Source organism: Mixophyes fleayi, chromosome 11 (genome assembly GCF_038048845.1).
Source record: "Mixophyes fleayi isolate aMixFle1 chromosome 11, aMixFle1.hap1, whole genome shotgun sequence".
NCBI lineage: Eukaryota > Metazoa > Chordata > Amphibia > Anura > Limnodynastidae > Mixophyes > Mixophyes fleayi.
The window spans coordinates 29,020,362-29,034,395 of record NC_134412.1 but is presented as its reverse complement, the minus strand read 5'-3'; the positions used below and the strand labels follow the sequence as shown (position 1 = coordinate 29,034,395).

General features: G+C 39.0%; 1 protein-coding gene across 2 annotated transcripts in view; it reads left to right on the top strand.

Moving 5' to 3' along the window:
- SYT5 (synaptotagmin 5) overlaps positions 1-14,034 on the top strand; it is a 211,694-nt gene that overhangs the window by 1,230 nt on the left and 196,430 nt on the right. The gene's annotated exons all lie outside the window — the stretch shown is intronic.

Below are 14,034 nucleotides of genomic sequence, written 5' to 3'. Positions count from 1 at the left end.
CACATTGTGACATTAGACAAAGTGCTTTTGAATTTCTAGACCTTTTTGTTCACCTAATAGGCTGACCTTTACTTCACTCCATAACATGTACATTAATAAAATATCAACAGTCCAGTTATGATGGAAAAAAAATATGAGTGGGCTTTTGAAACCTACCTGTGTACAAATAAAAAGTCATTTAAATGCAGTAAAATTTATTTTACCAAGAAAAATATCAATAAGAGAGATTCAACACTCAAACATTCAAAGACACTTCTAATTGTGGTCTATGTGTAGATTTCTATTTGTATTCTGGAAGTGTGTTAGGAAAAAGAAAATAGGACGTGGTGTCCATGAAATCTTTCACCTTCGGTTTCTGTGAGTTCTGTAAAAAGTCTGTGTTTTTTTCCCCCCATTTTAAAGTATTTCAGATATACACAAATAGACTTTAATCACAGAAAGATTTCAAAAGTTATCATATTCTTGCAGTGAAGGGAACAAAACAATAATATTTACAAGTGGCAGAATTTAAAAAAGTAATGATTCTCTGTATGTGTGTATATATATATATAATTTATATTAGTGTCCTGGTTGAGGGACAACACTCCACCCTCCCCAATTGGTCAATTGGTACAGTAGTGTAGGTGCCGCCATAAAGTGCCGCAAAAGGGGGTGTGGCCAACAAAATGAGAAGGGGGAATGCCAAGTCCATGGATGGCACGGGTAGCCCTATGACAAGCACTAGACCACCCTCCAACTCCATCACTGGACTCTGTCCATTCTCCCCATTGGAGCTCACTATTGATCTTTGTGACTCTCACAGCCTCAGTAGTATCACCATGATATAAATCATAATCATGCTAATTAAAACAATAAGGCAATTGACCTTGTTCTGTCACCCCCTCCCTTGGCATTACGCCCTTTGCGCCCACCCTCCTACCTCCCTAGTTACAGCTCTGCTTTCACACTACAGAAGTTGCATACAATTTGCATTACAGAATAGGCCTCTTTGTAAATGCAGGTCTATGTGTGTTCTCTTGCTTTAAGGTGTATTGTTGTAAAGGAAGTGATACAATTATTTTTTTATGAGTTCACATTGGTTATTGCTTGCAGAGATCAGATATCAGGTATCTGGTACAATGCAAATACCCATATGTCCTACTACCCGTTACAGCTGTTTAATTGAAAAGGTTCTGTTTTATCAGAGATGATAATTTTGAATGATAACAGTTTCCATAAATATGCTCTGTGTATTGTTATTGTTATTATAGTAAGGCTGCATATACAGTGTACATTATTCAGGCTCCCAGAGAATGAGTTAGAAGCACAGAAATAGGTTCTACTTGTTATTCACATTATAACATTGCATTCCATAAAGGCTGTTATTGTCATGCTAGAATGTATAGCAAACCAGCTACTAACTGATGCCGTTTGATTGTACATTATGTACTTGCAGAGCAAGTTATGATCTAGCCATTTATAACACTGACTATGGGAAATCAAGGTTTCCCTTTCAGTAGATGTTTGGTCTTCAGGCTTTAAGGGAGGTCCAGGCTTTTCTCATTCAAACCCAGTGCTGGAAGAGACATTTAGGAAGAGGAAGTGAGCTCAGGAGGTATTGCCAGAAATTTCAGTGAGCTTGGGAGGTGTTCGTGCTGTTTATTGCAAAAAAACTTAGGGCCTGATTCATTAAGTCCCATATCTGTCGATTTTGAGCGTATCATACGCAAAATCCCTCTGCAATGCCCAGAATCTGCAGAAACGTCCATGAACACAGTACTGTACCTGTGAGCGCAAAATACACTTACTACAGCCTTCGATTTCGGGAAGGGAAATGGGGAGGAGGGGGGGGGGGCTGTGCCCTAGTGAATTTACAGCAGGAGTATGCCAAGTTCAAACGCACACAGCCACGTTTGAATTAAGCTCTCAGTGTCTGAAAGTTACTGGTGTTTCTGCCGTACCTCTTGCTCCAGCCACAGGGCTAGTCTAAGACCTGAGGGTGACAGTCTTGTATGCATGCTATTACATGTGATTGCAATCACAAGCAACTGTAAAAATGTACGAAAAAAATAACCCAAAAACTTTTTGTATTGTTTAATATTAACGCCTTTATTATTATTATTATTATTAAGTATCAATAATACAAGAATTTTTTTTTCCTGTGCGTTCTTTTGCAAATTTATAATCCATATAGGTATTGGACGCATCCTGCTGTGTCCGAGATAGTAGAGCACGGCAGACCTGTCGTGATTTCAAAAGCACACATAGCTTCAGATCCGTGCCTTTCTGAATTCAGACGGACGCAATGTCTGGTGTATAATACTGAATACATCCCTTGATGAATCAGATCCTCAGTGCACAATCCACACCATGCTTATTAATACATTTATGGTGAGGGACATCCCAGCAGTTTTAGCGGAACATGAAACTCAAAATTGGTCCATGTGGATAGTGATCACTATTGAGAGATTTAGTGGGTTATCGGACACACAATATAAGGTAGTGGAGTTAGGGAATGTGGTTGATCATCACCTATGGAAATGGTAGTTGCAGAAATAAATATAGCATACCAATATGCAGTACATACCCAAATAACTTTACTTTTATAGGGTAGCGTAATAATAGGTACTGGAACGTTATTTCACGCAGAGTGACATTTCAAGCACATATTTTATTATTTAGATTACTACATATAATAGTAGAAAACAAAGTGATTGGGGAGAGAAATTGTAGACTTATAATACAGTCACTCAGGGGTTTTACTACAGGGCAGTATTTATCTATTTAAGATGCTTAGGATCTTATTTGGAAAGGGATTAGGTGTGAGAACCTTTTATAGAGCCTTTCGTCTATTGAAATATGTGACAGCTGACAATTTCCTAAAGGTTGTAACGCTGCGATTGGCTGCAGGCTGATTCTACTGATTCTACTACTACAAACTACCTAACACACTGACAAACTGCAGTGACATATTTCCTTTTTCAAATATCTGACTTGGAAATATTATTTTGTTAGAACTCAACATTCTACAACATGTGTATTTAGTTGGTTTGATGGAATTATTAAACTGACACCTTTTTAATAATTCTCATGTATGGAGGAAATCATGGTTTGGCTTGATAATCTAAGCAACGGACTTATCAAAGCAAGGTCCTAGTTTTCCATTTAAATGACAAGAAAAATGTAAAAATTATGGGCTAGATTTACTAAACTGCGGGTTTGAAAAAGTGGAGATGTTGCCTATAGCAACCAATCAGATTCTAGCTGTCATTTATATAGTGCAATCTACAAAATGACAGCTAGAATCTGATTGGTTGCTATAGGCAACATCTCCACTTTTTCAAACCCGCAGTTTAGTAAATCTAGCCCTATGTGTTTTGTTTGACCCCCTCTGATGCAAATCCTACAGCCCTGCTGCCTTTTTTTGAAGGGATTTACTGACAAACCCTCCTTGGGAAGCTCAGTTTCTTCAAAGTAAAACTACACCAACGATCGCACAGCTGACCGTGTGAAATTCCCGCTACACTTCTGATTTCTAGAGCAGAGTAGGACCCGCAGAAGTGGAGTGTTGCATTTAAGCACTCTCCCGATGGAGTCCTGAAGAGGTATGATGGTAACTGCACAGATTACTGACACTGGAAAACATGTGTCTGTGCTTATACCGCTGCAAAACTTTTGACAGACTGGGCTGGGTGGCAGGGGGCAGGGGGGGGGGGGGGGCACCTGCCCCTCCCCTCCGGGCCGGTTCCATAGTGGGCTACCTTGGGCTGGATCACTGGGCCTCCTGCATTTTTATTCCTTTAAAATGCTCCTAATAGGCTGCTGCATTATTATTTGTGAGCAGTAGATCCGCTCAGATGCTTGTTTCAGTAACAATACATGGAACAGTATCTGCCAAGGTCAGAAGGCTAGTATAAATGCATATCATCATCATCATCACCATTTATTTATATAGCGCCACTAATTCCCTCTCCCTCTCTCTCCGTCTCTGTTTGTCTGGGCTAGATTTACTAAACTGCGGATTTGAAAAAGTGTAGCTGTTGCCTATAGCAACCAATCAGATTCTAGTTATCATTTATTTAGGACATTCTACAAAATGACAGCTAAAATCTGATTGGTTGCTATAGGCAACATCTCCACTTTTTCAAACCCACAGTTTAGTAAATATATCCCTCGGTCTCTCCCTCTCTGTCTGTCTCTCCCTCTCTGTCTTTTTCTCTCCCTCTCTGTCTGTGTCTGTGTGAGTGTGTGTCTATATTAGTGAATTTAGATTGTAAGCTCCAATGGGGCAGGGACTGATGTGAACGAGTTTTCTGTACAGCGCTGCGGAATTAGTGGCACTATATAAATGATGATGATGACGATGAATTCCGCATATATAAATGTACACAATTAGAAGTGCATTGTATATCTGTTTAGGTGCCTTCCATTGAACACCTGTGTGTTCATACTCTTAACAGTCTTTCTTCCCTACAGTGAGTTGTGTAGGACATACATAAACACTAGCATATAGTATATATTGTTGTTAATGCTTTTTAAGTAGAGCTTTTAACCGAATACTCTATTTGGAAATAGCAGCAGCAACAGTGATACCAGCTGATCTAATATATATCTAATATAACTTTAAACAAAAATAATTTTTTTCAGACGTGGATAAATTTGGGATTAGAATCACTTGCACTGGCATCTGCATTCAACCAGGGGTTAAGTCTCTGAATACATTCACCAATACATTGTTTCCGTGTCCATTTGGAGAGAAAATGTACTGTGAAATAAAATAATTCCTCATCCACTCCGCCACCAATTCAAACACTACCTGCTGATTCCTTTAGGAGCAATTATCCAAAGTGCCTCTGGTTGCTAGATAGATTTATATGAAATTGTGAGTCATTTGGGGTTGTATTGTAGCATTTCCGCACTGCCCTGTGTTTTTCTTGCCTGCTATTATTATGTATGATTGACAGTGAGGTATAATTGATGCAGCATAGTTAAATCTTTTTGAAAAGCTTCAAGGAAAAAAAAAAAAATCACACACATGTCCCTGTATGTCTATAGTATATTATATCATGGAATCAGACATTACTATTGAATTATAACTGCGGGGACAGTCACAATGGATTGAAAAGCTAGTAATTGAGTAAAACACAATCTAATAAAAATCTTTTAAGATACATTTTTATGTCAATTAAAGAAAAAGGATCTTCCCAATCAAATTATGGATGTTCTGCAGCTCCTAACATGCTATGAGTCAAAACACAGCTCTTGTCTTATGTGATAGCGAAGCCTCAAACCTAAGATCTCATCTTCATTATTACTGAGATTATTGCATTAATCGGAAGAATAATATGGGGGTGCATTTAATAACAGGGTGGATAGGGAGGTGTTTGTAGTTACGTACAATATATTGGATTTGCCATTTATTGATGAAAACAATCTCCTATAGACTGGTTGGTAGAACAATTGGTAAATACTACATATGATGAAAAAGTCACGTTCATCAAGATCAACCTTTTAACTCCCAGAAGTATCTAACAAATTAACTTCACATGGGAGAAAAATGCCACCCTGACCACATACGTGGCAATTATATAAACAACATCAACGCCTAACTTAATAGTCCTTCTACAATCTGATACACTTCCCTTAATAATAATAATAATAATAATAATAACAACCCTCTGTTTCCTATCCCTCAGCCAGTTATCTGACCAAATACATATTTTCTCCTAGCCCCAGTGCTTTTATCTGGTGTAAATATATGTAATGGGGAACTGTTTTCACCAAATCACAGCTGCATTGCCAAGTTCCTGTTTACATCTTACTTTCTCACAAATACTTGTCACATTAGTTTATCGTGCGTTATCCCTTAAGACTGCAGTGACACTCTGCTATTAGTTTATTTTCAGCTATGTCTTTCTGGATATTACCCATTACATTTCCTTCAAATATTTTAGCTACCACCGATGCGAGGTTACATGGTCTGTTATTTCCAAGTTTTGATTTTGCTTCATATATAAATATTGGGATCACCCATGCTTTCTGTTAGTCTTGTGGTATCGGTTATGAAGGAGACCATCAATACTGTAAGAGAATGAATGGTTAAGCTCTAACTGAACATAGCTCCTTCAGCACACATGGGTGAATACTTGGAGCCCAGTGACTTTTAACCAGACCTTAATCTTGTTAAGTTGTAAATGTCCTGAGTTAAACCAGTTATATCTAATGGTGTGCATGGCTTATTGTGGTACAACATGTTTGATACATTGTTTCCTCTACTGTAAACACAGAGGGGGAAAAAACTAAAAAAACATATTTATTAGTCTGCTCTTTCATTTTCTCATTCAATCATTCCCTCTAGTTCATCTTTTGTTTTCCCACTGCTATCATGTTTTCATGTTATATATGTTTGAAAACCTCTTTTGGTTTGGGTTTGATTGATTTAGCAATTACTTGTTCTGTTTTTTTTTCCCATTTTTCTCTTTTAGATATTTTGTTTAACTTCTTATATAATGAAACAAAATATCTAAATAATATCTTATATTTTCAAAATATTACTATACAATATCAAACATATTCTATGGATATACCCAGGTATATACTTCGGTGGGACAACCACTCTTTGTATGGCATCCATACATCTTCCAGCGTGTTCCCCCCCCCCCCCCCCTAGATACAAAATTCCACGTTCTCACAGTCACTCTGTCTGCGTCAGTGTGTTTGTATGTTTGAGCGTCTCTGTGTCTGTCTGAATGTCTCTGTGGCTGTCATAGTTGACTGCTCTCCCAGTTTATTGGGAAACCTCCTGAAAAGGTAGGATGACTTCCTTGATGCCCGCAGGTTTGCACATGCGTTCGGGCTAGCCCAGGCACACCAGCCAGTATGTGTATATGTTAGGGAACAGCAAGAAGAACGTGGGCCCTTGTGACTTAAGTTAGTCAGCCCAGTATAAGCATTTCAATAAGCAATTTTTCTGTTTTCTTTCATATATTGTTTAGTTATTTTTTAAATCATTTATTAGAATTATATATATTACAATATATTTGTTAAAGTTTGATAGAGAGATTGTTGATAGCTAGCTGAGTTTCGGGAGAGTTTACAAAGTTCTATCAACATGATAAACAGCACACAAACGATTGGGTGACCAGACTTCTGCATGGGAGACCTTATTATTGTCTTGGTTATTGCTGGCATTGGCATAACTTTTTACACTAAAATAAAAATAATATTCCCTTCTGCCCTTCCAAACGTACAGCCTCTGGCAGCGTGCCACCCATACACAAACCCCCTCTGGCAGCACGCTGCGATAATATTATAGGCATACTTGCCAATTCCCGAAATTCAGGTAGGTCTCCCGGACTCCCGGGATAGCAGGCAAGTATCCTGCATACAGCAACTCACTCGTCAAAATGACGTGATTCGCGGTGAATTGCGTCAATCTGGCCCCGCCCCCTGCGAAAAAATTACGTTTTGCGATTGACCGCGTCCCACCCCCTACCGCCATCCAGCCACACCCTCTGCCCGGTATCTCCCGGAATTCCCTTTTCAAAGGTTGGCAAGTATGATTATAAGTTCCACCTGGTGGTACTGGACATGCTCCTTGTGGCACTAGATACACCCATGGCAGGGACAAACGCAGGATTGGTAGAGGGGGTTTTCCACACCACGCCACCAGTGGGCATGACCAGCATGCATGGGGGTGTGGCTATAATATTAGACAGTGCTTGGCTGCTCTCCAACTCTTCCTATCCCTATAACATACATGGGCAATGCTGAGTGCACTACTGTTAGGTGCACACAGCTCTCCCTTTTCAAGTAGAGCTGTGTGAAGCGAGGGCAGGGTCCAGCCACCTCAATTATACAGTGCCCCAGGCTTAGAGGGGGGTTTCCGGGCCCCCTCGGTTTGCCTATGCATGGGTGGAGCTAACAATGGCCCGTAGTCAGAGCAGGACAAGCCCCCTTCGGCAGCAAGTACTACTTGGACAATCTCCCTGAAATTCGATTTTAAAAAGTAGGGAATAATGGCTTGGGGTCTTACAAGAAAGTCAAATCAGTACGCTATCCGTGTAGCTATGTACTGTGACATTTATTTCACATGCATATATACATTATCTTTTAGATTATAGGAACATCTCTACCAGTGTTTGCTGACTATTTGTACTGCAATTTATTGATTAATATGGTGGTGTTATATACATTCTTTATAATAATAATAATAATAATAGAAGGAAAATAATAAACAGCAGTATAATGTGGTTATTCTGCTGCATACATTATGGGCAATACAGAATTGTGTTGGGGGACTCCAACCTTGCCTTTCATGCTACAAATATAATAGGCAGACTGTATTGCAAACATTACAGATGAATCCTGCCCTGGAGAAGTATACAAATTGTATTGCTCTGTAAAAAGGAGTCAGTGTAAGTGCAACAATTTTCTATATAATTGCAACAATAAATTTCATCTAGATGTGGGACTTTGGCCATATATAACACATCAGGGGGTAAATGTATCAAGCTGAGAGTTTTCCAATCAGATTCTAGCTATCATGTATTTAGTACATTCTACTAAATGACAGCTAGAATGTGATTGGTTGCTATAGGCAACATCTCCACTTTTCAAACCCACCGGAAACCTCTCAGCTTGATACATTTACTCCCATGTTTCATCTTTCCTTGTGTCTTTATACACTTTGGGCTAGATTTACTAAGCTGCTGGTTTGAAAAAGTTGGGATGTTGCCTATAGCAACCAATCAGATTCTAGCTTTCATTTATTTAGTACCTTCTACAAAATGATAGCTAGAATCTGATTGGTTGCTATAGGCAACATCCCCACTTTTTCAAACCCGCAGTTTAGTAAATCTAGCCCTTTATCTTAATATTGTGCCCTTTTTTTTAGTATTGGTTCTGTAAAATGTTACTGGTTTGTTCACTTTAAGTATGTTGTTGTCTTTGAAACTAAATTTTCATAACCAAAACTCTACAATTTCATTTTCCTACTAACGCAAAATAAAGGTTAATTTATACATACTTACACTGTATTTCAAATATTTTTTTTCACAGTGGAAGAATACATTATATAGCAGTGATCCTATGATAAGATAATACAGTATGCATAAGATGTCATATTTTATATCAGGTCATAAAGATCAGACACAATAATCATTCAACTAGTTTCAATGTTTATACCGCGCCAATCTCACTAGTTGCACTAGGGGAAAATTAGCATTTTGAGATGTGTTCTTAGAAATGAAACATTTATGATGAAATCATCAAACAATTCCATGGTAGAACAAGCAATTTATCACACACTAATGTGCTGTTGTTGTTGGCAGTAACTGTTGAGCACGGAGGAGCAATTAGTGTGAATGTAAGGTGCACAGATAGTATTTAGTATAGTAGTGTTTAGGTAATGGAAGCACTGTGTTATTTCCACATATCGTACCAGTACACCAGAGGTATCAATACTTGACCTTTTTTTCATATCTGTTATGATTCACTAGAATTTATTGTGTTTTCAAGTGGTTTTGAAAGTGTTAAGGGCACAATAGCATCTGTCTGTCCACAATAGCACCATTCGGGCAATAATATGCTAATTGAGAGTAAAAAAGGGCCAATCAAAACCTTGCACACTTTTTTTGACCAATTATGTGCCCCAGGGTTCATCCCACTTCGTTAAAAAACAGTGCACATATGTGTTCTCGATAGGAATCAAAAATCCTTTGTTTCCACCTCTGATAATGCTCCATTATCCCTTTCTTCTGCTGAATGAACACAACTGAGCTGTGGCATAAGGAATAATTCTAGCGTGCCCTGACCCTAAGTAACGTACTTAACTACAGCATAGTAAGCAATGCGGTTTCTACAAGACCCAGCAGCACTGGGGTCTAGAGGAAAATACATGGTGACCTAAAATAAATCACTTATCTTATATGAAGAATGTGATTATGCAGAGCCATTCATCTGTATGGATTTGCAATTATGTGGCAATTAATGCCTTCTCTAATAGAATATGTGGCTTAGACAAATGCTTCAGCTTAATTAGTATGAAGTGATGATGAACTGGTTTTACGTACATGTAGGAGACATGCGTTCTCCAGCTGTTGCTAAGTAACCTCCCATGGTGCGGTCTTGTTAGTACGCCATGGCCGTTGGAGCATCTTCCCCTAGACGTCATAGGTCATCCATTCCTGTTCTAGAACTCTTCCATAACTAACTCATTTATACATATTCTTCCTGTTATCTCATTCTATAAAGCACTCTCTGCTTAGATCTGCAGCGAGATTCTTTGTAGAGTGCAAAGGCTGACCGAGTTATGGCTTTTAATCCATAATTGCCAAATGTCCCTTTTAATGTCCTATTTTGCAATATTGACAAACTGCAGAAAACAATTCTTCCTTTTCTGCATGTTTTCTCTAATATGTGTTTCTTATTTTCAATGTTTTCTAGAACCCAAAATATATGTTTTAATCAATTTCATTGATGGGGATTGGTGATGATGATGTATAACTAACCAAAACAGACAAGTAATTTATATGGGTTCACTTCCAAGAGGTATATTTACTAATGATAAAATTGCATTTTAAAAAATGACAGCAAAGCACTGAGAAGCGGTGGCTCGTTGGAACCGCTGCTTAGTAGTTATACCTACAAGGGGTATATTTAATAAACTGTGGGTTTGAAAAAGGGGAGAAGTTGCCTATAGCAACCAACCAGATTCTAGTTATCCTTTATTTAGTACATTCATCAAAATGACAGCTAGAATCTCATTGGTTGCTATAGGTAACATCTCCACTTTTTCAAACCCCCAGTTTAGTAAATATACCCCCAAGTCTTTAAGTGATTTTTACAAGTAATCTAAAGGAGAAATATTCGCAAAATGGGTAAAATAACAGTGCTTTGATGACACTAAATGTGATTGTCCACAATCATCTATTCATATAGTTAATTATTAAAGCACTTAATTCAGAACATTATTCTTTTTGAAAAGTAAGAGTAAACATAATTATTCTGTGATTAAAAGGTTATGTCATGTAAGTATTCTACCATGTTGCTACTGAAGTCTATAACCTAACTATTATTAAACTGCTTCATAGGAAATCAATAGGAAACTTCTCCCAGACTCAAGTATACAGAGATAAGCTGTGAAAATAAACCAAATCATTTGGGGATAACTAGTTCTCCACCCATACAAATAACTACATTTGACACAAAATAATATATATTATTTGCACATTCCCTCTCAGTTTTGATGCCAGTGAAGCTATACATGCAAAATGGCTATGAATCTTTTGCTTCAATTTTTCTTTGCCTGGATATGATATGATAGTCTGCCTTCTGTCTCCTGTAATACCCACCATATCAATGGGAATCTGTTGCACAAGTTCCTTGTAGCACCTAAAATAGCCTTAGTGGTATATTTACTGAACTGCGGGTTTGAAAAAGTGGAGATGTTGCCTATAGCAACCAATCAGATTCTAGTTATTATTTATTTAGTACATTCTACAAAATGACAGCTAGAATCTGATTGGTTGCTATAGGTAACATCTCCACTTTTTCAAACCCGCAGTTTAGTAAATATACCCCTTGATCTCTTACAGCAAGCAACAGCTGTAATATGACTGGCATCAAAATTCAATATCAATATGCAATTACTGGGACTCTAACTAAACTCTGTTTGAGAATGATTCATACAATAATAAGTGGAACTTTTTATTTTGCATGCCCTAACGGGGCATTGCTTACTTTGATGAAGAAAACATCTATTCAGATTATGGTTTGTTAGACAATACTAGTTAGAGAGGAATGATTAGTATTCACAAATTATTTATTGGAATTTAACAAACGTATTCTATGATTCTGAAGTGCTCCATGTAATGTTCAAAGCAATTTTTTTGGAAATGCAACATAGGCCCAGTTCTAAGGCGACATACAATTTTTTGTTATGTTTTTGTATGTTCTTTAAATATACTTAATGAGCAGGTGCACAGAAGAAGGCAAGGAAGCAGCATGTGCGCTGCCTGCAGGAAGCAGGGCGTGCGCTGCCTGCAGGAAGCAGGGCGTGCGCTGCCTGCAGGAAGCAGGGTGTGCACTGCCTGCAGAAAGCAGGGTGTGCGCAGCCTGAGGGAAGCAGTGTGTGCGCAGCCTGAGGGAAGCAGTGTGTGCGCAGCCTGAGGGAAGCAGCGTGTGCGCCGGCTGCAGGAAGCAGCGTGTGCGCCGGCTGCAGGAAGCAGCGTGTGCGCCACCTGCAGGAAGCAACGTGTGCGCCGCTTGCAGGAAGCAACGTGTGCGCTGCCTGCAGGAAGCAGTGTGTGCGCTGCCTGCAGGAAGCAGGGTGTGCGCTGCCTGAAGAGAGCAGGGTGTGCGCTCTCTGCAGGAAGCAGCGTGTGCGCTGTCTTAATGTATGTCAATAATATCTTCTCAAGGTTAGGGCTTTATAAAATAAACTTTTTAAGATGAGCATTGATAATGCAAGTAAAATTATAGCCAAGTTTGGTAAACATCTTATGAAGGCTACCGTAGTGTTGACACGTATAGAGTCCCAAGTTTAGCAGTGTCATTAGAATTTGTATTAAAACGCTGCCAACTACAATATTGCTAAAGTCTAGTTGTTCATCATGCACAGCCAGCCAGAGGGTACATTAACATCATGGGCGTTGTAGTACAGATTTAATGCCAGAGGTCGCCCATCTCTGCCATTGAGATTATTTATGTTGCTTGTAGGAGCTCAGATGCTTAGCTACACAATAAGCTTCAATATACCACAAGGGCTTATTTCTCAAATGCTGAAAATAGTAGCAGCAAACATCCAGCTGTGATGTATTTCTATCAAGCCTGGAGGATAATCCATCCTTTTCTCTTGATCTAATTTCTTGGGTGATGGATGGGATTGAGCACGCAGTGAGTGGGTGTATGGGTGTGGCCAAACAAGTCCTCTATATTAAAGCTGTTATTATTACGTCTTTCCAACTATTGTGTGGCCCTGCAGTCACACACATCTACCCCTAAACCGACAGAGCTCTGCACAATACCCATAGAATAGCTAGAGCCAGGTGTTTGTGTAGCCTGTCTGCAATAAAATAGCAGGGACCCCATGAAAGACATACTTATATCTGTGCGCGTCGTGCTGGGAAATAGCAGTACAAAGTACTTAGTGTGCCAATTTACAATTAAATGTCAGATGAGCAGAAACTGTAAAAAGAGAATGAGCATCCCTCTGTCATTTAATAGCGGGACGCTTGTCAATAGGTAGGAAACTTAACAACAGAGCGTTGGTGAAGCAGAAGTTTCCTTACATTCAGTATAAAGAAGCCAGAGATTGCTGATTGTTCATGCTCGTTTCTGATGCTCATTCCGATTTTTTGGATGCAAAAGTCAAAAAAATGAGGAAAATCATGGTTGTGATGATTTAAACAATAGGTCAGGATTCCTATACTATAAGTCCGGCAAAACTTAAAGATATTTGACATAACAGTTTAATTAAAGGTAAATATATGGCAACTCCTGTACCATGTCTGGCAGTAGAAGGTTTTCCTTAAATCTACCCATATTTATAAATAATTAGCTTATATACAACAAACGGCTTTAGAAAGTTTTGCTAAATGAAATTACAATAAGTATATATGCTGCCACCATATGATCGCTGGTCATTTCAATTTGTTTTTTTTATTTTTTATTTATAATGGAAACTAAAGCGTGGCCCCATGCTATGGGTGGAGCGATCGGGATAATTGTAGGGTAACATGGCAACAGGGCCAGCGGCTAAGCCATACTTGCCAACTCTCCCGGAATGTCCGGGAAGCTCCTGAAATCTGGGTAGGGCTCCCGGACTCCCGGGAGAGTAGGCAAGTATCCCGCATACTGCAATTTACTCGCCAAAATGACGCGATTTGCAGTGTATTGCAACATTTTGGACCCGCCCCCAGCGACAAAACGTCCAAAATGGCGCGTTTGATCATGCCCCGACCCCTCCCGCCCTCCAACCACGCCTCTTGCCTGATCTCCCGGAATTCACTATTCAAAGGTTGGCAAGTATGGGCTAAACTATGTTCTGTCAGA